General features: G+C 49.5%; 1 long non-coding RNA gene across 3 annotated transcripts in view; it reads left to right on the forward strand.

Annotated features, from left to right (window-relative positions):
* The window catches only part of LOC309644105, a 35,952-nt gene extending 10,623 nt beyond the window's left edge, over nt 1-25,329 (forward strand). Inside the window, exons 3-4 of one of the 3 annotated variants that reach the window (XR_014254236.1) lie at nt 15,711-22,147; nt 23,120-25,329. This is a non-coding gene — a long non-coding RNA (uncharacterized lncRNA). Of the gene's footprint in view, nt 1-15,710 lie in introns of all 3 variants that reach the window. The other 2 variants (XR_014254237.1, XR_014254238.1) reach the window with 2 other exon arrangements.
* Nucleotides 25,330-25,960: the final 631 nt, after the last annotated feature.

The raw sequence follows: 25,960 nt of genomic DNA on the forward strand, positions 1-25,960 counted from the left end.
ACAAAGATAATGTGGCCACACACGTTCAGAAAGTGAAATGTTGGGACTTCCCTGGTGGCGCAGTGGTTAAGAATCCGCCTGCCAATGCAGGCGACATGGGTTCCATCCCTGGTCCGGGAAGATCCCACATGCCGCGGAGCAACTAAGCTCATGTGCCACAACTACTGAGCCTGCGTGCCACAACTACTGAAACCCCTGTGCCTAGAGCCCATGCTCCGCAACAAGAGAAGCCACTGCAATGAAAAGCCTGCGCACCGCAACGAAGAGTAGCCCCCACTCGCCGCAACTAGAGAAAGCCTGCGCACAGCAACGAAGACCCAGCGTAGCCAAAAATAAATAAATAAAATAAATTAATGAAAAAATAAAAAAGAAAGTGAAATGCTGGTCTGAGGAGCAGAAGCAGAGAGACCCCACCTCATACATGGTGGGAGGTAGCTGGTTCATTTGTTCACTTATTCACTTGTTAAACAAATGTCTACTGCATGTCTACCACCTGCTGGGTGCTGCTTAGGCCCTGAGGATAGAGCAGTAAGCAGCGGAGTCAAAGCGTCCAGTCCTGCGTGGGGACTTCGTTTTAGCTGGGAGAATAATAGGATATAAATTCAGTGTGTACGGTCTATTAAATATCAATATGGATGCTGATGGAAAGTAAAACAAGGTGATGACTGGGGAGTGTTGGTGTGTGTGTGGGGTTTCGGATGGGCTGGCACAGACAGCCTCACTGAGAAGCTGACATTCGAGTAAAGATCTAAAGGAAGAGAGTGTGTGAGTCCCGGGAAGAGAGAGCCGCAGGTGCACAGGCCTTAAGGCAGGACATGCCTGGTGTGTTGAAGGAACAGCAAAGAAGTGGATGTCGCTAGAAGGGCAGGAGCAGGAGGTGAGTTCAGAGAGGTGATAGGTGCTCGGTGGGATGGCGGGCAGATTGTCTAGGGCTACGTAAGGAGGTCAGCTTTGAGAGAATGAAATGGAGGTTTCTGACCAGAGGGTGACATGATCTGCCTTGGGTTTTTAAAAAATCACTTTGGCAGAAACAGGGGGTCCAGGCAACAGGTGTGGTAATCCAGGTGGCAGATGACGGTGGCCCACTCTGGGGTGGTAAGCAGTGGGGGTCACACAAAACCATCAGTCTGGACACAGTTGGAAGATTGAGCTGATACCATTTGTTTTTGGATTAGATCTCGGGTGTGGGAGAGAGGGGTCAAGGCTGACCTCAGGACTTTTGAATTGTGTACTAGGGTTCTAAGAAACAGAACCGTTAAGATGTGAAGGAATTGGCTCATGGGATTATGGAGGCTGGCAAATCCAAAATCTGCAGGTAGGTCATCAGGCTAAAGGCCCAGGGAAAAGCTGATGTTGCAGTTCAAGCCTGAAGGTCATCTGCTGGCAGAATCTTCTCTTGCTTGGGGCAGGTCTGTTTTTATTCTGTTCAGGCATTCAACTGAGGCCCACCCACATTAGGGAGGGCAATGTGCTTCACTCAAAGTCCACTGATTTAAATGCTAATCTCATCCAAAACACACCTTCACAGGAACATCCAGAATAATGTTTGATCCTATAACTGGGCACTGTGGTCCAGCCAAGTTGACACATAAAATTAACCCTCATAGCTTGGCAGCTAGAAGAGTGGTGTTGCTGTTTACTGAGAAGGGGAAGGCTTCAGGAGCACAGGTGTGGCTGGCTAGGCAGGCACATGTTAAGATTAAGATGCCATTAGACTTCCAGACGTCCAAGTAGGCAGCTGGTTTGTTGGGTCTGGATTTCAGCAAAGAGGACCAGGCAGAGGATAGGTATTTGCAAGTCATCAGCTCTCAGAGATGGCATTTATTTATTTTATTTATTCATTTATTTTTTAATAAATTTATCCATTTATTTATTTTTGGCTGTGCTGGGTCTTCATTGCTGTGCGCGGGCTTTCTTTAGTTGCGGCGAGCGGGGGTTACTCTTCGTTGCGGTGAGTGGGCTTCTCATTGCGGTGTCTTCTCTTGTTGCAGAGCACAGGCTCTAGGCGTGCGGGCTTCAGTAGTTGTGGCACGTGGGCTCAGTAGTTGCGGCTCGTGGGCTCTAGAGCACAGGCTCAGTAGTTGTGGCACGTGGGCTCAGTAGTTGCGGCTCACGGGCTCTAGAGCACAGGCTCAGTAGTTGTGGCTTGCGGGCTTAGTTGTTCTGCAGCATGTAGGATCTTCCCGGACCAGGGCTCGAACCCGTGTTCCCTGCATTGGCAGGCGGATTTTTAACCACTGCGCCACCAGGGAAGTCCCTCAGAGATGGCATTTAAAGCTAGCAGGAAGGAAGTCACTGAGGAAGGAAGCTAGACGGAAAAGTTCTCGTGGGCAACCTTCTTATCAGGAGCATAGTGCCCCAGGCCCACCTGCCTGGCCAGCGGAGGCTGTGCTGCTTCAGCCCCTGGACCCCCTGCGTCCGTCGAGCTCTGCCAGAGATGGAGGCTGGAGAGGTTGTGTTAGTCCTGGGATCACTGGCAGGGGTTCGGGGGGGGAAGCTCTAAGAACCCACACTCCAGTTTCAGATGCTCCAGGCCTCAGCCCTGAGATGGGGCCGGTGGCTCTCAGTCTGATGTATTCCTTCCCTCAACATCCTTTTACTGAATACCAGCTCCACTTCATGTTTGCTCTCTTCCAGGGAGGCACACACACTGTCTGGTGGGGCAGACATGGAAATGTGAGTGAACCAGGGGGGCAAATGCAAGTGGGGAAAGCGTGGGGCTGGGCCAGAGGGAGGACAGCTTGCTCACTGTCTTCTGGCTCAGAACCCAGCGCCCTCCTTGCAGCTGGGCTCTGCTGCTGCTGCCCCCGCCTCCACGCACCCCTTGGCACTGCCTCTCTTCCAGCACGCACGTCCGCCTTCTGGCTAGGGGTTCTGCACCAGGCACCTGGACCCACCCGCCCGCCGCGCCTGGAGCGGAGGCTACGGCCTGGGCGGCAGAGACCTTCGGATGCTCTGATCCCCACCTCGGGCGACGGCGCCTGGTATTCGCGTCCCTGGTATTCACGTCCCTGCGTCTCCAGCCCAAAGCCGTGTGCTAACTCCCAAACCTGGCACAGCTGGGAGCTTTGTCACCATGTTCAACAGTTCTCTCTCAGGCTGTGCCCAGCATCACACGCCTAGGCATTTTCACCCCAAATGCCTATGCCCTCCATCCCAGTCTGGACCGTCATCTCGCTCACATTTCAAGGGTAATTTAATCCATCTGGCCCTGATTCGTGTACCCCAAGGGTGCCTGATGGAGACTCAGATATCGAGATTTCCCCTGGAACTGGTTCCAAGCAGCCCCCAAGTGAGCCCCAAAGCGGGGGCCCCTGTGTTTTCTGGGTGAGAGGCTTCCTACCCGCCGGCACACGCAGTGGCCTCGTAGGGAAGGTGAGCTCTAGTTGCTGGGAATGCCACGGTCCGGAAGAGTTCCCCAGTCAGAGAGAGTGGGATTCGGGGCTGCGGATGAGCCCTGAGTCGGCGACGCAGAGGGGACGGGGATGGGGAGGGGAAAGCAGGCTGGCTTATGCCTGGCCTCATTCTTGGTGGCGTGTGCCTTCCTCTGGCCCTGCTGGCTGCTCTTCAGCATGCGGTCTCTTATGCTGGTCCCCTGGGGCAGGGAGGATGATGAAGAAGGCCCAGCACTGCGGGCCCAGCCCAAGCTCCGGGAGTTTGCCTGCCGCCAGGGAGGCTGCTTCCTGCGCTGGCCACCAGGCGAGCACTTGCCGTGCAAAACCCCAACAGGCTCCTGGGCAAGCCTCTCTCCCTGCCACCCCTGCACTTGAATCCAGCGAACAGCCACAGGGCAGCTAACCAGGGACCTTGAGCTGAGGCGGGGTGTCCCCTGGCCAAAGCCCTGGGGGTTCTGGGTGCCCTTCATCTGCTACGTTGGGTTCAACCACCCACTCATAATCACTCACTCTTTCCGCAACCTGGCTCCACCCGAAGCTGGAGCCCTGGGGCATCTCAGACCACCGGGTGGCCCTGAAGGCGCAGATGACGTGCTCTTCTAGTGACGGTCATGTCAAGTGGCAGAGACACTAGACTAAGCTGGGTTCACGTGACGGCAGATCTGGGATGACAGGATGGGGCTCTGAGATACCAAAGGATCTTCGCGTTAACATTCACTGGGACCGAATGACTGAGGAGCATGCAGTTTGGATTTGAACGTTTTGCCACTTGATGTGGGTCTGAGGGGTGCTTCCGAAACATGGGAGGAGGCTGACTGAGGAGGGGCTTTGCCCTCATGACCGGAAAAAAATTTTAAGTCTATACTTTGCTCATGTTTGTGCAGGCTTGGACATTTTCTTTGTTATTTTATTGTCCGCTGGCTTATTTACACATTAAAAAAAAAAAAAAACAGCACATGAAGTCATTTCTGTGCCCACTGTGCAAAGTTTGAATTCTGACCTAGCTTTGGATGAATAAGGATACACTTTGGAAGAATGTGTCCGCGCGCATACAAGCAATGGATCTGCTAATTAGCATGGTTCGGTCTGCTCAGTAATCAGACCCTCTGTTCTCCACTCTGACCTCCACCCCACCACATCACCCATACATATTGGTAATGCTTTATCCACCCTCTTCCACCAAGTCCTGGTTAATCAGTTTTGAACCATAAAAGTCAGAACTGCTGTCGCTTATGTGGCAGATTTAGTCTTATGCATGAATAATTCTGAGAGGTTTTCTGCCAGCCATCCTGTGTAATTTGTCTCATGGACTGGTGGAAATATTTTGGGGGATGTCTGGAATATGGGTCCAAGAAGGCAGGAACAGCATTTGTCTTGCTCGTTTTACCCTGAATGCCCAGCATGTGTTGGGGCTCAGGATCTGTTGAATCAACGCCAGGAGAATATGTGACTTTCCTCCCAGGGTGTGGCTTCATTTATCCCAAGACTTAGCCTGAGATGTGCTCCTTTTTCTTGGAACTGATGCCGAAAACTCTGCCTCTGTGCGCTGGTGCTGAATTGAATCTCGGAGACAGAGTTTTGGGTGAAGTAGAAAAGAATAGCTTTATTGCTTTGCCAGACAAAGGGGCACACAGCAGGTTCCTGCCCTTGAAAACTGTGTGTCCCAACCTGGGAGGACTTGGTGAGGAGTTTTATAGCAATATTTAAGGGTGGGGTTGCTGATGAGATTACGGTGTGTGCAGGGCCTGCACTCCTTTATTCTGGCTTCAGGTGGTCTCCTAATCTTGATGAGCTTCTCTGGTTCCTTTAATCTGGAATGAAGAATACTAACACCTTTCATTTGTTGGGGGTTTTTTAGTTCTGTAAAGAGCTCAAAGATATTGTTATGTGTATCCCTTGAGGTGGAACCAGGACCCTGCCCCAAGGCTGCACGATTGTTTCTTGACTGCTCCGCCCTTGTCTTCTCATCCTCTCCCTTCCCTGATTAGCGACTGTTCGAATCTGCTCTTTGGGACTCAGGGAAGGTCATGGACGCTAGAGTCTATTCCCTACAAACAAGAAATGGGGGACACAGAAAGGCTTCTGTGCCCAGGAGCCCCACAGGTCCTGCTCGGTTTCAGTGGCCCATTTGGCTACTTAGCTCCCATGGGGCAGGTGTTATAATTCTTATGTCTGAGATGGCTGTTGGGCATTCACAGGGGCATGCAATAGGCAGTTGGATCTATGAGTCTAGGAGAGGCAGATTGAAAATTGGTGTATACGTGGTTTTGGTTTTTGTACCCCATGGGACTATTTAAAATCACCCAGGGGAAGTGTAAGGGGAGAAAATAAAGGGGTGAGTTGCTGAGCAAAGGTACTCCTGTATGGAGAAATTAGCCAGAAATGAAGAAAGGAAAGCAGGAAGAAAAAAGAGGAGAGCATGGTGAGAAAGAGCTGTGTGTTGGTTGCTAGAGCTGCCATAACAAAGCATGACACACTGGGGGGCTTACAACAGCAGATTATTGTCTCCCAGTTCTGGAGGCCTGAAGTCCGAAATCAAGATGTTGGCAGGGTGGCTTCCTTCTGAGGGCTGTTGGGGAGAGGGCCCGCCTACCTTCTGGTGGTTTGCTGGCTGTCTCTGGCATTCCTTGGCTTGTAGAAGCATCCCTGGAACTCTGCCTTCATCTTCATGGTGCCTTCTCCCTGCGTGAATTTCCCCTTTTTATAGGGACATCAGTCAGATTGGATTGAATTTCCCCTTTTTATAGGGACATGAGTCAGATTGGATTGGGGTTCTCCTACTTCAGTACGACCTCATCCTAACTTACTACATCTGCAATGACCCCATTTCCAAAGAAAGTCACATTCTGATGTACCAGAAGTTAGGATTTCAACATAAGAATTTGGGAGGGGGGCCCCCAATTCAACCTGTAATAGGGTGTTTCAAGAAGAAGTAAAGGGCCAACTGTGACAAATCTTGACAAAACAGCAAGTAAAATGAAGACAGTGAAGTCATCATTGGGTGGCTTGACAAGAGCAGATTTGGCAGAGTGGAGGGGCCAGAAGGCATGCAGCCCCGCTGTGGCAGAGCTGGTCAGACCCCCTTCTTGTCTCTCTTCTGTGAGCTTCTCACTGTAGTCACTGCCTCTCTCAAGCTCTAATCAAAGATTTTTAAGTCAGTTACACACCAAGAAGAAATGATTTGCTAAGGAAATGCAGCAGAGGGATACCTAATGTATAATGGTATTATCAGTGGCTTTTATCTTAATTCCAAGGTTCTGGGGGCTGGGAATTTGGGAATAACACCACTGGGTGCCAACTGGGGTAGTGTTGTTGGGTTTTGGGGCCCAGTCTTGTTATATCTCAAAGAATTGTACTGCCAATGGTGGCATTTCATGGATAAGTAGGGCGCCGGTGGTAGGAGGCATTAAGGTTTTCAAGAAATTCTTAAAATTCTCCCCTCCTCTCTTCTCTCAGTTAGAGCTAGCTTTCTCTGGATCTCTGTGCCTTGCCTACAGAATGCCAGAGACTGTTCTTGGGACAGAGACCCACCCTGCCCCCACTTTGTAGCCATTCCAGCCCTTACTTCTAGGTCACACTGGATATCCCATGGATAAAGTGGTTGTCTCAACTTTTGTATCCCTTTCTGGTCCTCTTTGACATTATTCTGGAGTTTACCTCTTTCTAATGAATCAAATCTGCTTTCAGAAGTTGCTCACTCTCCTTAGGAAAAGCGTTAAGTGGCTGTGCTCCTCTTTCCTGGCGGCATGAAGCCGCAGCCCTCCTTGGGGAATTCTCCATCACCAAGGCAGGTGGGCGTGGTGGTTTGTTTCAGGGCCTCTCTCTTGCCTCAGAAATCACATCAGTGTCCTGGCAGTCAGCACGTCAGAGGCCCAGTTTGTAGAGACAACAGCTTTCCCCTCGCCCCCTGCAGTCAGAGGGTGCCCCGCCCTGGAGCCCCGCCCTGGAGCATCCCCCTTGGTGCCCCTGCTGCTTCTTCCTGACAGGGTGTGGTCCTCCATTTCCAAGAACTCGCTCTCCAGCCACCCAGGAGGGAGGCTCCAGATAAGCGAGCAGCCTTCTGACACCAACCAAACTCACTTTCTACCCTTCCCCTTATGATGCCAGGACAGGGTAGGCTCCGGGATCCCTTACAAGCCTGTGGGTAACCCACAAGCCAGGCAAATGCCCACCTGTGGGATTGGGTGACTGTGTATTTGCAGATGAGTACTTTCTCCACAGGATTTTTAGTTTTTAAACATTATGCTCTCTAAGGCTGGCGTGCTTGGAGAGTGATTGGAATCATGATCTCCTAGATCCTGACTGTCGAGGGAAGGCTAATCATTATATCCCGATCTCCAGCAGCTGGAGAAACCAGAAAGGGATTAGGGCAGGGCCAGAAGAGCAGCAGAATGTTCCTCAGACTCTGGACAACCTGAGAGTCCTTTTGAAAGGTCCAGCCCCTCCATCTGGGCGTCCCTGGGGGAGGGTGGCTATGTGGGCGGGGTGTGGAGAAGAAACGAAGCCTGGTGAGCTTCTCACACCCATGGCCTAACTCTTCTCCTCTTTGAGCAGAGGTTTTCCCTGGAGCAAGGGAGGTTGTATCTCTTTGAACCAAGGAAGCTGGGGAGACCATGAGGCTAGCTCAGCGAAGTTTCCACGGTGAGCCAAATCCTGGGACCAGACTGGAGGGTAGCTGCCCTCCAAACGAGAGCCGACCCCGCACCTGCAGAGTCAGCCTGGTAGCAACCACTGACTGTGCCATTCCAGTGCCTGGCTTAGTGCTGGCTTCTCCGAGGAAGACTTTAAAGGAGGGAGGGGGGTTGGCAGAGTCCTGGCGATGAGGCAGTTCAGTCCCCACAGGTGGGCAAGAGTCCCTGTAGGAGTTTCCTTGCTCTGCCCTTACAGAAGAGAGACCATTGTCCTGTCTGCGGGCCCGTCTGCTTTAAACTCTTTCAAATGCCCTGAAAAGTCATAACGTATTTTAAAAAGTTTTAAAAGCCAGTGGGATTCAGTGAAAAGAAGCTCTTCCAAATGTGGTGAGAGGCTGTCCATCTTGCCGAATGGATGTTTACATCTTGTGGTGTGAACAGGAAGTGCCATCACAAATGCCCAAACCACTTCCTTGGCTAGCGGGTACCTAACTTTTCCACCAACCGGGTCACTGGATACAATCCTTTGAGCCTATCTTGTGTTTGACTTCAGAATCCCCCCCGCTTCCCCCTCAGGCTCTCCCAGCAGCCTGAACTTTCCCACATTTCCCTCCTGGGAAGTTCCAGCTCGGCTCATTGGGTTGCTGGGATTCAGATGGCATGTGGGCGTGAACTGGCCAAAGTCGAGGGGCTGGGGGTGTGTCTGGACTTGAGCTCCATGGTCCCTGGCTCCAGGCCTGGCACACGGTGGATGTTCAGAATATGTACTAGCTCAAGTGGGTGGAGAAACCCAATTAGGACAAACGAAGTCTCCGACATCCACCTGGTTCTCAGGGGGGCTGTGCAGTAAGTTGGGTAATGCTTACTTGTCACAGATGCCTGTCAGGACGTTTGGCAATGCGGGAAGGGGACAGAGGGAAGGGGCTGAAGGAGATGCCAGTGGAGCAAAGAGGGGAGCCCAGGGCCATGAGAAAGATTAAATGAGAACAGGAGGTCAATGCCTGGACCGCAGTAAGGGTGACAAGAGTGTTGCCCTGCGATAAATAAAATCTGGAGTGAGACAGAACTGGGTTTAAGTGTGAGCTCCATTTCTCACCAGCTGTGGACCTGGTACATTGCATACCCTTTCTGCACCTCGAATTTGCCATCTACATGGTGGGACTAATAATCACGACCCTTCCTACCCCAAATTTGGGTACTGAGCTCAACAGGAGCTAATGAACATTTGTGACTCTTAAATGCTATGCATATCGAGGAATAATAAACCTACTCTCCTTTTGATGATTGTCAATGCAAATATATGGTTGGCCCAGTAAGCTGTGGGCCTCACTCCTGAGTTTTCTGGGCACCAGTTTTTCCCACTTCCATCATCTCTTCTCGTCCCTGAACTTATCTGTATTTGTCCCAAGAGCTAAAATTACTTTTATTCACTATTACTTCCTCAAGCGCTTCCAGAGTGTCTCTGTGGGAGGAGAGCTTTCATCATGGGGCAAAGGCAGAAAGGAGAGGCGGTGGCTGGACAGAGTATCGGTCCCTTCTGCAGGGAGAGAGATGTCACGTGCTGTCGGGGGGCAGTGGTGCTGGTGTTTTGACACGTGTCAGGTGGTTTTGATTCCAGAAGGTGCACGTCAGAGCAGTGGGACGTGTTTGGATAAATCAGAACAAGTCTGAATCTGAGCTCTTTCTTACACCGAACAATGGGGCATCTCTTCTTCTGTCACTCTTGTTTCATGTCTGCTTGCTCACCAGGGCCGGAACATCCAGGTTAGAGCAAAGCTACCTTCATTCTCCTTCTCTCTGGGCAAAGGGTCTTCTCAGAGGGCAAGTGGGGGTGGAAGGTGGGGGGTGGAGAAGCAGTTCCCTCCGGGGGGTGCTGAGGTCAAGCACCATCATTTCCGTGACTTCAGAGCAGAAACCATTTGGAAAGTTGTAAACTCTGTATATTTCCTTCCCTTCCTCTTCCTCTCCCGGGACAGTTGTATAAATGCATCCACAACCCAACATTCCCAGAAGTTTGTAAGGAGGGCATTGGACATGCCAATGGGCTTAAAAGCCAGCAGCAGAGGGGTTGGGTCAGATTTGCACCTACAGACCTGATAGGGCCTGTGAGTGCCAAGCAGAGCAAACGCTTTGGTTATGCTTGCTGACCAGGGAACTCCAGACAGGACCCACTCGGGAATTTTTTAACTGCAGAATTATTTCTGGAAACCACTTTTCTCAGGAGATCCTGGCCTCCTGGTTACCCATAGCACAGCCCTGGTCAGATTTGCCCATTTATCACACAAACACGAATTGAATTGACCCCCTACTCCTTGTCATGCCCTGGGGCCACAGACATGGACAGGCCTGGGTTCCAACAGTCAAAAATTCATCCTGTAGCAAGACAGACTAATAAGTAGACACGTCATTTTGACACAGGTGATTTTTCAGGCTAGAGGTAGGTCCAGGAATGTGACAGGAGAGGGGAAATATACTTCTAGGGGTGTGAGGTGGTCTTGGAAGGCTTCCTGGAGGAGGCAGAGGAAGAACTCATGAGTGAAAGATGAATTGGTATCAATAGCAAAAGGCAGCAGCAGGGTAGTCAGCTATCCCAGTTTGCTGGGGAATGAGGGGTTTCCCAGGACATGGGGCTTTCAGTGCTAAAAATGGAAATAGTTCACGGCATGTGGGGTCTCAGTTCCCCGACCAGGGCTCGAACCCGCACCCCCTGCCGTCGAAGTGTGGAGTCTTAACCACTGGACCTCCAGGCAAGTCCCGGAAAGACGAAGACTTTTAAAGTTGGAAAGCTCTTAATTTGAATCCCAGCTCTGCTACGTAAAAGCTGTGTTACCCTGGGTTAATTATTTAACCACTCTGGACCCTAATTTCATTATCTCAAACATGAAGACATATATGCCACCTTCAGAGGACTCTGCCTATCCTGTAGGTATCAGTGAGAGGTAGTTATTTACAAGGAAAAAACCAGCATTTTCGAATGCCAGGCAGAATACAATTGGAGCAGAGTATGAAGAAGGGTGTGGTAAGAGGCTGGCTGGAGTAGGGGCATAAGCCAGATTGAAAAGGGTCTGAATAGCCTCCTAAGGAATTTAGATTTTTTTCCCTTAGGACAATGGTTAATCACTGAATTAATTTTAGAAGATGAGTAAGACAATCAGATTCTTGCCTTAGAATGGTTGTCCTGGAAGCAGAGGGGAGAGTATATCAGGAGTTGAATCTGAAGGGGGCAGGGAGGATGACATAGTAAAGTGATTGGGAACAGGGAGTTATATTCTGAGAAAAACAGGAGAGCTAACTCGAGAATTCCAAAGGAGGCCATCAGTCAGCTCAGTCAGGCTGGAAGCCCCAGAGGTTAAAAGGGACCGGAACGTCTTCTTTGGAGGTTAGGTGCTGCCTGTGAGCTGTCGCTACATGCCAGGCTGGGCTGGAGGTTGTGTGCTTTCCAAACAAATCTGACACCTGGGAAACTGTGTGTGTGAGGATGACCTCATGAGCTACTTGGGATGTTTTGGGTTCTCTGGCTAATGGGCTAGTCCTTCCTCTCTTCTCTCCATCTTCTTCCTTGGCTTCATCCTGCATGGGAGGCTTCTTGCCAGTGCTTTGACATCTCATCATCTCCATGGTGACGGAACAATGGTGTCCTAAACACATGACCTCACTGTGTGGTTATGCAAAAGAGTGAGCTGGAAAGGGAGCTTTGGGGGTTGGATGGGTCTGGTTGGGATAGGAAACCCTCTGGATCAGATGCCTCTGAAACAGGTCCCCAGGCCCCGGGAAAGGATGGAATAACCCCACTGTTGAAGTAACTTGGACCAGACCACTCAGGGTGGTCTCAGTCACCTCAGCAGTTTGGGACTGGGAAGGATTTTCTATAGATAATAATAATCAAAAGAAGTTAAAAAAGAAATTTGACTGAATTAACAGACCTCATATAAATAAGTTTTTTGGGGGGGGATATAAACAACTCAAATAAATGAAAAGGTAAAAGACAAATTTGGGAAATTATTTGCAATAAGTGTAATGTCCGAAGAGTTATTATCTTTAATATGTAAGGAGACATAAGAAGTTAAAAAGACAAATTATAGTAACTAAGAAAAAAACCGCCCTAGCAGAAAAAGCAACAAAGTATGTAACCAGAAAATTTATAAAGGAAAAAAGATTCATTCATTCATTCATTTATTCATTCATTCATCCTTCCAATAAATTTATAGAGTACTTACTATGTGGCACACACTATTCCAGATACTGGAGATACAGCAGCAAACAAAACAAACATCCTTGCTCTCGTGGAGTTTCAATGCTTTCTGCTATTTTTCTATATCCTCTTCTAATTAGGTTTTCATTCATTTAATTCCAGCTAAACTCTTTATTCATCTGGAATTATTTTCACATAAGAGCGAATTGAGAATTTATCCCCCCCTCAAAAGTAGACCACTAGCCCTTACTACTAATTAATTAACCCTTCCTCTCCTCACTGATGGATGTATGATGCCCCTTTTATCAAGTAATGCATTGATATAGTCTTTTTTTTTTTTTGGCTGCGTAGGGTCTTCGTTGCTGCATGTGGGCTTTCTCTAGTTGTGGTGAGCAGGGGCTACTCTTCGTTGTGGTGCGTGGGCTTCTCATTGCGGTGGCTTCTCTTGTTGCGGAACATGGGCTCTAGGAGCGCGGCCTTCAGTAGTTGTGGCACGCGGGCTCAGTAGTTGTGGTTCGTGGTCTCTAGAGCGCAGGCTCAGTAGTTGTGGCACACGGGCTTAGTTGCTCCGCGGCATGTGGAATCTTCCCGGACCAGGGATGGAACCCGTGTCCCCTGCATTGGCAGGTGGATTCTTAACCATTGCGCCACCAGGGAAGTCCTCATATAGTCTTATGTTTGGGGCTATACCTTCTGTCTGAGTGATTTATCTAACAACTCTTATAGCAGCCCCACACTACTTTTATCACTGGGGCTTTATGCCACATACGGTGGTATAGCCTTTACACCTTGGGGAAAGATTGTGACAGCGATAACTTGGATACCATTATCGGTTGCTTTCTCCATGAGATGGCACTCACAGCCTTACTCATTTAATTTCCTACCTTAATGAATCACTAGTGATTTTCGAACAGTCACAGAACAAAGAGAACTTATGGTTCACAATTTCCAAGGCTGATTTCAAGTATTATCATCGTGTTTCATGTTCTATTATGTTTCTAAAGCTTACGAATTTTCCTCTCTCAGGGACACTAAATCTTTACACATGGACGTGGCTAGTGGGGCCTTTTCTCCTGTGCCAGTGTGAGGATGTGAGTGCCTGTGAGAACACAGTCTGCAAGCCCCACTCTTCCCCTCCTGCTGTGTGTAACTCTTCTTGAAAAATGGCTGGGAAAGAATTTGAAAAAAAAAATTCAGTTTTCCCCCTGGAAACATGGTTTTTCTTCAAATCTGCTTTTATGTTTCACAGTAAAGTTTTGTTTGTTTGTTTGTTTGTTTGTTTTAAACATCTTTATTGAAATATCACAGTAAAGTTTTAAAAAATATTTTTAATAGACCTTGCATGTTTTCTCATTAAGATTATTTTTAGGTTTATTATTATTATTATTTCTCTGTTCATTTAAATAGAATCCTTCCCCCCCCCCCCCACATTGTATTTTCTATTAACTTTTGACTAGCTATTTCTGGCATACAGGTAACCTGTGGATTTGTGTATTTTTAACTTGTAATTATTCACCTTACTAAATGTTATTAGTTTTGGTAGTTTTTCTCCTGGGATTTATTTTACTTTTTTTTTTTGGTAGAATATAGTATCTTCTGCAAATAATGATAATTAGATCTCCTGGATTTTTAAAAATATGATGTTTCTGCTTCATGTTATTAGCTAGAAATTAATCATGAAAGTGATAGAAATCATCCTCACCTTTTTTCTATTTTTAATGGGAATGCAACTATTGTTTCACCATGAGTAGGATGTTGATTACAGGTATAAGTTCAAGGCTTCTAGTTTGCTAAGTCTTTTTCTTTTTTAATTCACAAAAAGTATTACATTAAAAAATACATCCTTAGAATCTCTTATGACCTTTTTTTTTTCTGTGACTAATTGATGTGGACTACAATATACTTCCAAACGTTAAATCATCATTACATTCCAGGAACAAATGTAACATTAGTCATATTGAGTTATTTTTTAATAGCCCTTGGATTTGATTTATTGTTTTTTTTATTTAGGATTTTTGAATGTATACTCATAAGTAAGATTGGTCTGTATTTGTATGTGTGTGTATATATGTGTATGTGTGTCTATGCATACAGTATTACATATATAACATTATGCATGTATTTGTATATTATCTTTGACAGGTTTCTCATAAAATTTTGTTAGCCTTATAAAAGGAATTAGGAAGTTTTCCATTTTTCTCTCTGCTCTAGAGCAATCTGAAAGAACTCATCCATAAAACTGAACTCATCACCTTTTATAGAGATAATTCTTCCAAAATCATTTTCAGCTACTTTCACGGGGTCTATTCAGAGAATAGTCTTCTTGGGTCAATCTTAGTAACTTTTATATTCCTAAAAAAAATGGTCTGTCTCATCAAGAGATTCATTCTAATAAACATAGCTGTTCTTACTGAGCAGCCTGGTCCTGGATTTACCCTGAAAATCAGTTTACCCTGATTTTCCCTGGAGCAGCTGGGGCAGACTAGAAATTTCAGAAGACAGTGACTGATTACTCATCAGTAAGAAAAGAACAAGGAAAAATGGCACAGAGGATTCCAGAAGCCATGGCTCTTACAGCCCGTCCTCCAAGTTCATGGCTTCTATCTCTGTCATCTGCCTTCTGGTCCTAAAGAGCTGGCAGTTTCTCAGACACCTTGCCTGAGTTCTTCAGTTTCTAGCTCTAGGCGGACTCCACCGGAAGATTCCATCTTAAGAAAGGAATTCCCTACGGGACATCTTCACATTCTTGTGGCCAAGGCCACGTTTGCCAGAGGTACTCAGAGCCTCTCCCTGGCCCTCCTTCCTTTCCTTCTGGTCTTTAGGGTGAGGATAGCCCTCTCCCTGTCGGTGAGAGCAACCCCTCACACCCAGGGCGGGGAGTGCCCTGTGGGAGCCCTTAAGGACCTTCTTCAATGAAGAGGTAGATTGAGCTGGGAAGGGCGTATGATAGTCTTCCTTTGAAAAGAGAAGGTGGGGTGACGGAAGGGAAGCTCAGGGAATAGCGAGTCTGCCCCTGAGTCTGGGCTGAAGATGCATGTCGGGCAGGTTGGGGTGGAAGGATGGAAAGCAAAATGAGGCCAGACTGTTCTGAAGCCCTTTCATTGTAGGTGAAGGAGTGTAGCTTTCTTCAGTAGGAGACAAAGAGATGAATGAATAAAAGTTGCCCCGGTGTTTCCTTTTCTGGTGGAGAAGCCATAGTCTGGGTGAGTGCCCTGCGCTGGGACTTGAGTCTCTTCCAGTGGAATTTCTAGAACTCTAGTGGGCGACCAGGGCAACAATGAAGGCCAGGAGCTTCCACAGTGCTCCTGAAGTCCCCCTGCTTTTAGAGTCTTCTCTCTACGACTGTTTGTAAGATTTGGCCCCTGAAGTAAGCTTATACAGGAAAGTGTAGGTATGGAAGCCGGGACCCTAGAGATGGTCCAGTCCAGACATCGCATCTTAGAGAGGTGAAAAGTGATGTTCAGAGAACTAAACCTTTCCTTCTCCATTTAGGTTGTGCAGATGTGAAGGAAGTAAGATGAGAACCAGGCCTCCGGACCCCTAGCGCATGGCTTCTGCACTGCTGTGCGAAGAGCACAAGTGTCCTGGCTGAGGCAGGGCCCTGTGGGATGCAGGCGGTGCTGCGGAAGGCTGAATTCATGACGCTCTCCTCAGTCCGGATTGTGCAGTGTTCTCGCGCCGTTGAACCTGGAGCACCAGGCAGCAGACCCACGGATTTCAGTCTGCAGGGCCCCTGCGTGCTGCCGGCCCCATACGTCCTCGGTAAATGCAGGCAGAGCGGCGTGGCCCCAGCCTCCCAGGGCACCTATCAGCACAGGCAGGGCTGCCTTAGGCCTAGTGACTTCTCAAGGACCCCTGCCTGTCCCCAGGCCTCGCTTGTCCCACCCAAGGATTCAGTGAGGCTCACCTCAATGCCATTGGCGTCTCACAGCTGCCAACTGCAGGGGAGGGGGGCTGGCGCCTGGGGTGATGGGGTGTGCTTGGCCCAGAATTCTGCTTTTCCCAGAAGACCACAGCCAACTCGCGCTGGATGTGGAAATGAGACACAGCTGCCTGAGACCAGACATATCATCCTGCCTGCACCGGGCTGCCAAGCTGAGCTGGTCCTCAACGGGCAGAGGGGCCTGGATGCTGCCTTCAGTGGAAACTGCCCACTATCATGGGCCTCGGCTAATTTATGACCCAGTTTTCAAGCCTGTCTGACCCCACTTAAGCCACTGAGAGAGGAGGAATAATCAAACCCAGGCAGGGGATCAGCTCCAAGTACCATGGCCAACACTTCCTGGTGGCCTTTGCTGAAGTAAGTGTGTGTGTGTGTGTGAGAGAGAGAGAGAGAGAGAGAGAGAGGTTGATTGGCTCAAACACTGATGGGAGAGGTTGGGGGAAGTTTTCCTGGGTATCAGCCTCCCCGGGGTGTCTCAGCATTGACTTTCCAACTGAGCCGATTGACAGGCACTGGGCTAAGGGCTAAGGAAGGTCAGAGCTTAGGATTCCTCTTCCTGCATCTTAGCATGTGTCTTTGGTAACAATTATGAAGTTCAGGGTAAGCACAGACCCAAGTGCTAATTTTATGTGTTTTGTTTCAGTGACACACTCTCTCCATCATGGGGCGGGCTGCAATCACAGGTGGGCTCGGACACACGTGCGCTGCCTGTCACAGGCATCTGACAGCTGGAGCCCGTTTGTTGGAGGCAGTGCAAGACAGGGGCGCTCTGAGCTGGCCAGGGAGAGGGCACATCGCTGGCTGGCTGGCCCAGCTGGAGCCTTCCTTGGCAGTAAAGGGGTTTTAATGTGGCCAAAGTGTGTGTGTCATTGGGCTGAGGACTGAGTCAAAGGGATTAAAGATCAAAAATATCACTTGACAGTTATTAGTTCTTTTGTTATTTTTGTGTGTCTGTTCGTCTACTTAATAATATAGTAACTGTTTCAGGTTTAATTGATTGCAAATAGTTTTATGTTTTGTTTGTCAAAGAAGTACAGCTAGAGGGCTAATGGAATCACTGCATCTTAAAATGTCAGAGCTGGGAGGCCTCTCAGAAGTTGTCTGGTCCCATTTCCCCCATTTGATGCATCAGGAATTGGGGCCTAGAACGGTGAGCTGACTAGCCCAGGATCACGGAGTGAGGCTACAGATGGATGGAACTCGGGTCTTCCTCCTCTCCCTACCCTGGAGTGTGCGAGAACTCTGTGTGCAGCCGGTGTAGACCTGAGGTTGTCCCCTCGGCAAGCCATGGTGGCTGATTTGGGAGTTCAGCCTCATTGGCAGCAACCGGAGGTGATGGATTCTCTGGTAAAGCTACCTCAAACGGTGGCTTCCAGCCATGATTCCATCCCATGTGCACGTAGCGTTACAGTTTGTAACGGGCTGGTACGGATGCGTCATCCTCTCTTATCTTTCCCGTGACCTGGTGTCACAAGGCTTAGCCCCATTTTACAGACGTGGGAACTCGCGTCCTGGAGGTCAATCCTTAGGGGCTCCTGAACTTCCCAGTTTCCTTGAGATGATCGTCTTTCCAGCAATTTCCTCCCTCTCCCCTCCATCCTTCTACTACCAGGCTCTTTCTAGGAGCCTCCTCTCTTGTTCTGTGCTCCCCCACCTCTGCCAATTTCAGCTCGGTCCCCTTGACACTTGGTCAGCTCCTGGAGTGAGTGTGCAACCAGGAAAGGAAAACATTGCAGGGCCAAGAGATCTAGTTCCTCGCTTCTTCTGCTTCCCGAACAGACAGAGAAGTAATGAGCTGGGGCAATCACACCATCATTCATGTTACCCCTTTGCTTCTTCACTGGGTTCTCTTAAAAATAAAAGCTTAAGCCTTTCCCCTACCCAGCTGGCCCTCATGCTACCCCATGTCTTTTCTGACATTCCCCCAAATATTTAAAAAGTTTACGTTTCCTGCCTTCAAGGCTTAATGCCTTGCAGTCTGGTTATTGCGCCCACGACCCAAGTGTGAGGGTCACCGATGTCCACTGGTTTGCCGGACTCAACAACTTTTCCTAGTCCCCATGCTCCAGCTCCATTCAGCACTGCTGGCCACCATCTTCCTTCTAGAAGCTCCTCCATTAGTGTATCAGTCAGGAAAGGCTAGGCTGTGCCGCAGTCACCAACAATCCCAGTGGCTTAGAGCAAAGAGGTTGTTTTCTCACTCTTGATGATCTCTGATTTTGCTCCATGTCCTCTCACTAGTGGACCCACAGAGCAGCCTCTGCTGGAACTGTGGTCACTGCAGCAGAGGAAAGTGTCTCACATCAGCTTCAAGTGTCTGGCTGAAAGCGACATATTGCTTTCACTTACAGCTCATTGGCCAAAAACAGTCATCTGTGTCCACTAGCTACAAACAGGAGTCAGGAGTGCCCGTCCCACTAGGCTCCCAGAAGGGAGGCAGGACCAGCTGATGACCAGCACCCATGACTGCCCTAGCTCAGTGTCACCCTGGCTCTTCCTACCTCTCTGGATGCCCCTTCTTCACCTCCTTTCCTGACTTACGCGGCCTTCTCTCAACTCTTAAATGCAACATTCTCCAATATATTCCAATATGCTCTCTAGGTGTTTTTCTCCTTCATCCACTCCATTCCATTTTCATCTTTCTTTGCAAACATTTCCCAAATACGTATCTCCACCCTGACCTCTTTCCTGACTTCCGGTATAAACTAGACATGCACAAAATCAGACTCTTCACCCCTCTCATCCAAAGTCAGTCCCTTCCACCTCTTTTCCTACTTCAGAGATGCTGGAGGCCCAGACTAGTCTCTCTACTGCAGCTACCTTCCCATCAGCCTTCTGCCACTGGAAGGAGACTCCTTGATTTTACCCTCTCTACTCGCAACTGTGCTCCTAACGATCAGAGTTCTAAGTCCCCAACTCTGCTGAAGTTGACCCCGGTGAATGGGGGTGCCATTCTGTTGCCAAACCCAATGTCAGAACTTTATTTCGGTCCCATACTCTGCCTCCACTGGGAGTCTGAGCCAAAAGGTAATTCTAGGGAGGGTTTCCCTTTCTCTTTCTCAGCTCCTCTTATGTCCTGCAGCAACCTCTGAGTAGCAATTCAGATCCAGGCCTCTGAACCCCTCAGTGCTTCCCCTAGGTTCAAAGTCTCTTCTTGTTCTCAAAGCAGGGCACTGAACCGTCTCTATAATCTCATAGCTGTAACAGCCCTTCCAGTGGTGACTTTTGGACCCTACCATTTTATAAGAAGGGGAACTGAGGTCCAGAGAGAATCAGTGACTTTGCCATAATCCCAGTGACTCATCTAAGCCTCTTCTACTAGTCCTCTTGCCGCTGAGAGTGGTTTCGGGGCTCCAGTTTGCCAATGGCGTGGAAGACGTTTACTTGAGAGAAAGAGGAGAAAGTGGGGATGCTGCAACACGGCCCCGAGCTTGGCGCCTGCAGGCTGAGTGTGGCCACTTGTCACTGCTGGGTTAGGTCGGCCACCCCTTGGCCCCGCCAAGCAAAAAACCTGGATGGCAATAAATAGAACCATTTAGCTGTAACAGGCTGAGCCCAAGGAGAGGGTGAGGCTTGGGAAGAAGATGGATCCAAGGAGCTCTTGGCACGTCCAGGGCTTGGTAATGCACTTTTTTCCCTCTTTGTGAAGGCCTGATTCAGTTACACGTGAGCACTTGCGGAGCATTGCCTCAGATGCCTCCTGCAGCCCCGGTGCCCTGGCAGCCCTGGTGTCAGCCTGCCTGCCGTCTGATTGGCCATGCGGAGCCTAGCCAGATGGCCGCTGGGTCCTGGCTGCTTGGGAGGTGAGAACTCCACCTCCCGGGCCTGGCTGGCCCCTGCCTCGTGGGCGCCAGCTTTTGATTGGGAGATCCCAGGAGCTTGGATCTGTAATCCGAGGTTTCTGGGCCTGGATTGAAGGGAAGAACCTGGTGAGTTTTATAATTCAGTTCTTCACATTGTCAGCCCTCCTGCCAGCACAGGGCCAGGGGAAGGGGTGAGGCGGGATGGTTTCTTTGGGGGTCCAGAGAGAGCAGCCTGTCCTGGTGTGTGGTGGCCGGGTCCTGGGTCTGCTGGCCGAGTGGTGGGGACCGAAGGCAGGAGGAGGGCTACTGGGAGCAGAAAGCCTGTGCACTTTGAATCGGCAGGGGGAGCAGCTGGGGATCTGAGCGAGGGGCCCGCGTTCCGCCCGACTTATGCGAGGTCCTGCCTCTCGGGGCTTGGGTGGAACTCGCTCCGTCTAGTTGGAACAATTTGTTCCCCTCCATCTCCTCTCCACTGACCTCCCCCTGGCTCATTCTGTCCCAGTCACAGTGGCCCCTGCTGCTCCTCACAGGTACCACACCTGTCCTGCCTCAGGGCCTTTGCTCTGGCTGTTCCCTTTGCCTGGAACACTGTTCCCTCTCTGCCCACTTGTCTAAAACTCTTCACTTTCTTCGAGTATTTGCTCAAACCAACGAAGCAAACCCCGACCACCCTGTTCAATTCTGCAAACTGAACCCTCTTACCTGCCCCTTCTGTCTTTTTTCCACAGCACTTATTACCTTATAATGTACTGTTTTAACGTACATATTTATTAGGCTTATTTTTTAATGTCTTTCTTTCTCCACTAGAATGTAAGTTCCCTGAGGACAAGGATCTTTGTTCTGGTCACTACCAGAAGAGTGTCTGGTACATAGTAGGTGCTCAAAAAATAAACGAATATGTCTTAAGAGGATTGGGATGGTAGTTAACCCCACCTCACGGGGCACTGGAGAATCTACTGGGTATTGTTTAGAAACATGCTTTCCAATAAATGAGGATCCACTGTTTTTCAAGTTCACGCTCAAAGGCTGAGGACCTACCACGGGGGAAGTGAGGTTGAAGAGGCTCTGAAGGCAGGACCAGAGGGGAAGTCTTGGTGGAATAAACACGTGAAATAGGCCTGTGCCATTGGCTGGTTGAGTCAGCCACTCAGATGGTGATGTCTGCCATATTGGGCATCTGAAACTATTGTGAGCTGAGCCACAGGTGGCTTGTTAATGACAGTAGTTAATCTGCTGAAGTGGACAATACTTTCTTGGGCACAAGGGTGGGGATGGAGCTACAGCTACATGGTGGGAGGTGGTATGGCCCTAGAGAATCCCAGCCTTTCTGTAGCCTGTAGCCCACTGGAGCGTCCATGCAAATGAATGACATATGTTTAGGGTCTGAAAGAAAATATCTTCCCCTCCCCTGGGTCATGCCTCATGTGTAGGCTGCTCTGGGTTCAAAGTGCAGAATGGGAGAGACATGGAGTTTGATGGGCATCAGAGGGTATGTCACCAAACTGATTTTGACTCAGGCTTTTTTGCTGCATCTGGCACCTTTGACCCTCCTTTGCCCCCCACCCTGTCGTTCTTTCTTAGACCCCTGTTATCCAAGGCCCTGGGTTCTACACAGGCACAGAATGCGTGTAATCTGACCAAGTTGTGAGTGGGACTGCTGCTTAGCTTGGCTAATCGTTCTCACACACAATCCGAGTTATTTTGGAAGGGGGTGTGCACGTGATCAAGAGGGGTGCCCACGTGACCAAAAGGGGGGTGTCCATGTGATTGGCATGCCTGTGTGTGACAGGGCAGGGCCCTGAATAGAGTCTGTGTGTGAGACGTGTCATCCTTTTCATTAGGATTAAGCAAGACGGGTTTCTTTGTTTTCCCTGTTAGTTCATAACTTTACACCTCTTGGCACAGGTTTATTCTGAGGTGATAACATCAGGGTCTGCACATCAAGTATGTCATCCCATTTTTCTTCCCGATTCCAAATTAAATCGAGCTGCAAATTTGTATTGTACAATAACAGAAGGCTCCATTTTTAGGCCGTTTTCCTCTGGAGTCGTATAGTGTGTCCATGCAGGGGCACCAGGCACGGAGGACTTCAGCTGCTGAGACCTTTCCTATTGTCTCCAAAACCCTGCCAGCAGTGCCTCCAGCCACAGCCTGCTCAGGATTGCGGAAAAATCGAGAGCCAGGTGCGTTTCTGTAACCAGGTGACTGGCCCAAATGCCTCTTCCTCCCCAAACCCCCAAAACAGCTTCTTCACTGCAAAACCAAACCAAGCTCAGGTGATTGGCAGCGCCTGGAGGGAATCTGGGGCTGGAAACAAGGGACCCGAGGCCAGTGGTGTTCACACACGGGCTCTCAGTGCCCCTGGGGGGGCCACGACCCCCAGGCAAGCTCCCTCTAGACTCCCTGCCTCTGGCTTCTGAATTTGTCACCAAAGCAGGTTCATTTGGCCCGAGGCCGAGGCCCGAGGTTGAGCTAATCTTTAGAATCAGGAGGGACTTTGCAGTGATTAAAGAGCCATTTCCGGCTGACATGTTGATACTAGCAGCTTCCAAGTCATATAGAAGAGGAGCTGACAGGTAGAGCCCTGGGAGAGTGGCTGGTCCTCGCTGGGGCAGCGTCCGGGGTGGTCTGCACCAAGCGTGCAGCTCTCTTGTGAGACCATCCTAGCACTTTCCTCTGTAGTGCCGTGCGTTCACAGTCATGGTCAATGTAGGTGGCAGGGCAGGCTTGGGTTTGAGTAGAGACAGTTGTCATGTGTGAGGTATGGTTACCTTCCAATTATTTCCAGGGCTTGGAAAAACTGGAGGATCCAGGAAGGAGAGAGAGCAGGCTTTCCTCCCTTCATGGGAATGCCCCACGGCTAGAGGATGGACGCATACACTTCAGGGGGCCTCCTTCTTGTACAAGAATGAAGAGGGCCCACGGGAGGTCAGGCCTTAGCTGAAAACAAAGAACTTGGGGAGAAAATGGGTGTGTATTAGGACACTGTCAGATGCAAGTGATAAAAATGTCACCCAAAATATCTTAAGCAAAGTAGGGCATTTATTATTGGCTGAAGGTCCTGGGGTAGAGGTCTGGCTCAAATGGCATCATCGGGACTCTGTTTGCTCAAGTCCTTGGCTCTGCTCCCCACTGCCGCTGGCTTTGTTCTGCAGATAGCTTTCCCCCGGGGATGCAGAAGATGGCTGCTGACAGCCTTAGACTCATATGCTCCCCGCTTGGCACCAGCATCGGATCAAAGCGACTTCTATGTCCCAGCTTATTCAGAGAAGACATAAGACTGGTGCTGTGTGGTCATTTGCCAGTGGGCTGGGCCAGGAGAGCGTGGTCGTGAGGACATGCCTGCAGATAGAGCTCCATGACTGCGTGGAGACGAGTGCCCCCAATGGGAGCCAAGACAATACTCTACTTCTTCCTTTGCCCTCTCCAGGGGCTCATCTCTCTTCCATTTAGCACTCCCCAGGGCCAAGGGCTAATAATTTTGGGTTAGAATGAAAAGGAGAAAACTTATAGGAATAAATGCAAATTTTTACATTTTAGATCATTTGTCCATGTAGCGGAGAATTGCTCTGATCCAGTTACTTTTGGATGCCTCCTGTTTTCCCTTTTTTTGAACAGTAGTCTGTATAGCAGTTATCTTGGGCTTGTCCCACCATTGTATGTTGGGTGTGTAAGGGGCAGATAATGTGTCACGCTGGTTCTGGGTCTTTAGTGGAGACACCATAGAAGAGGAACTGTACCTGTGGGCCCTCGCTGGTGTTTGGACCTGGTTTAGATGAAAAGATCCTGAAGTCAAGCCTTGCCATAATGGAGTGAGATCTGGGAACCCTTGGGGAGAGCATGAGGGCATTTTGCTTGTCGAGGGATGTGAATTGTCACGTCTGTGGCAGGTGTACTTTTAAAAGACACCCATCTGGTGGAAAGCAGCAGCATAGCACAGGGAGATCGGCTCGGTGCTGTGCGATGACCTAGAGGGGTGGGATTGGGAGGATGGGAGGGAGACTCACGAGGGAGGGGATATGGGGACATGTGTATGCATATGACTGATTCGCTTTGTTGTGCAACAGAAACTAACACGGTATTGTGAAGCAATTATACTCCAATAAAGATCTATTAAAAATATAAAGAACAGAAAAGATGCCCATGATGATATCTCCCAGCCACATGTTCTTTTTGCAATGTGACCTCACAGCCCACCATGAAGAGGCAGATCTTTGTCCTCCTTCCCTGAACCTGGGTGGGGTTTGCACCTGCTTCAGTGAGCGGAGTGTGGGGAAGTGGTGCTCCGGGCTTCCAAGGCTAGGTCATAGTGGTTGCTAAAGGTTCAGACTGGTTTTTCCTCTTTTAGGACACTTGCTGCGGGGAAGCTCAGGCCGTGTGAAGAGGCTCCACGCAGGTGTTTTGGCTAGTAGCCCTGGCGTCAGTCGCCAGACATCTGAGTGAGGAAGGCTTAAATCTCCAGCTCCAGCCCCCCTCTTACTAAAACTGTGTGAAAGAACCACCTCGCTGAGCCTGCCAACCTCCCACACTGTAGGTGATAATAATAATAGTAGTAGTAGCAGTAATAGTAATAATAATAATAGTAATAATAATAATAAATGTTGTTTCATGTCACAAAGTTTGGAGTGTTTTTTACACAACAATGAATAATAAGGATGCTCGACATGAAGATCACAGAGAAGTCTTAACCGTCTACAACCTGGAGATGAGCTTGAGCCACGGCTACTTAAACTCTAAAATACATTTTAAGAAAAACAATTTGGGTTGTAAGGGGCTGCCTGGAGTGTGGAGTTAATTAGGGAAGTCAATGTAGGCATCAAACAGATGGTTGAACTTTTGGGGTGGGAGAACAGAGGCAGTGGGACATCTTGGCTAACAGTATTATTAACAACATTGCCAGAAAGAGCCAATATTCCTCAGAAACTTCCCTTCGGAGGGTGGAGATGGAGAAATAGAATCGCCAGTTCTCAGTTTCCCACGTCTCCTTCTGCTTGGGTCAAGGTCTGGCTGGTGAGGAGTATGGCGTGTGAACCCTAATGGAAGCTCTGTCGGTTCTCATGACTTGAGTCATTCTTGCTGAAAATCTGTCAGGTCTCCCCAACCCCCCAAAACCTTCCCGAATCGCCCGGTTCTCACTGGTCGCTCTCACTGCGGTCAGCATCCGTCCCACACGGCTTAGCCCTTCACTGCAGCTTTTCCCTCTGCTGCCCTCAGGACAAAGGCCTGACGGGGCCACTCACTAGCTCACCTCCCTTCTCCTGGCTGCCCTCCTTATCCGCAGCCTTCTAGAAGAACTGATGGCTCTGTGAATGTACTGTCCCTTTTCTTGGGCCCTTGCAGATGCTGTTAATTCTTTCAGAAATGTTATTTCTCCTGCTCTCTTCCCTGCTCCTCCCTCCCTCCCCCCTCACCTCTCACTGGGAAACACACAACACTCCTCCCCCACAACTACCCGTCTGTATCCCGCCCATGCCTAGCCACCTCCCAGATACCCATTAAGAAGCCGCTTCCTCCAGGAAGCCTTCCATGCTGCTTCTGGGACTGGGCTAGGGCTCTCCCTTGCTTGTGCCTCCCCTTCTCACACATTGTTTTGCTCTTAGAATTGTCTGGTTGCTGCTTCCATCTAGAAAGAGGCCTCTCTGAAGGTAGGGACTGTGTTTGGTTCATCTCAGCACCCGTTTTTGTCGGTTTGTGACCCTCCCCAGCCGAGGATTTCCTTTACGCAGGGCCAGGCTTTGTCTTCACACCCCATGGGGATGAGCACACGTTAGGGCTCTGTAAAGCTTGTTGACTGGCATCGTGATAAGTTTGACAGAGAGCATTCAGAGACCTAATCATCCATGGGCCTCTCAGTCTAGCGTAATGGACAAGGGTGTGGGCTCTGGAGTCAGCAAAAGACCTGCTTCGAGCCACGGCTTCTTGCTGTGGCAGTCACGGGGGTCGGCTGCTCAGACTTCCAGCCAAGAAAGAACTTGTCACGGAGCTGTGGGGAGGGC

The sequence above is a fragment of the Balaenoptera physalus genome (assembly GCF_965194825.1).
Source record: "Balaenoptera physalus genome assembly, chromosome: 15".
Taxonomy (NCBI): Eukaryota; Metazoa; Chordata; class Mammalia; order Artiodactyla; family Balaenopteridae; genus Balaenoptera; species Balaenoptera physalus.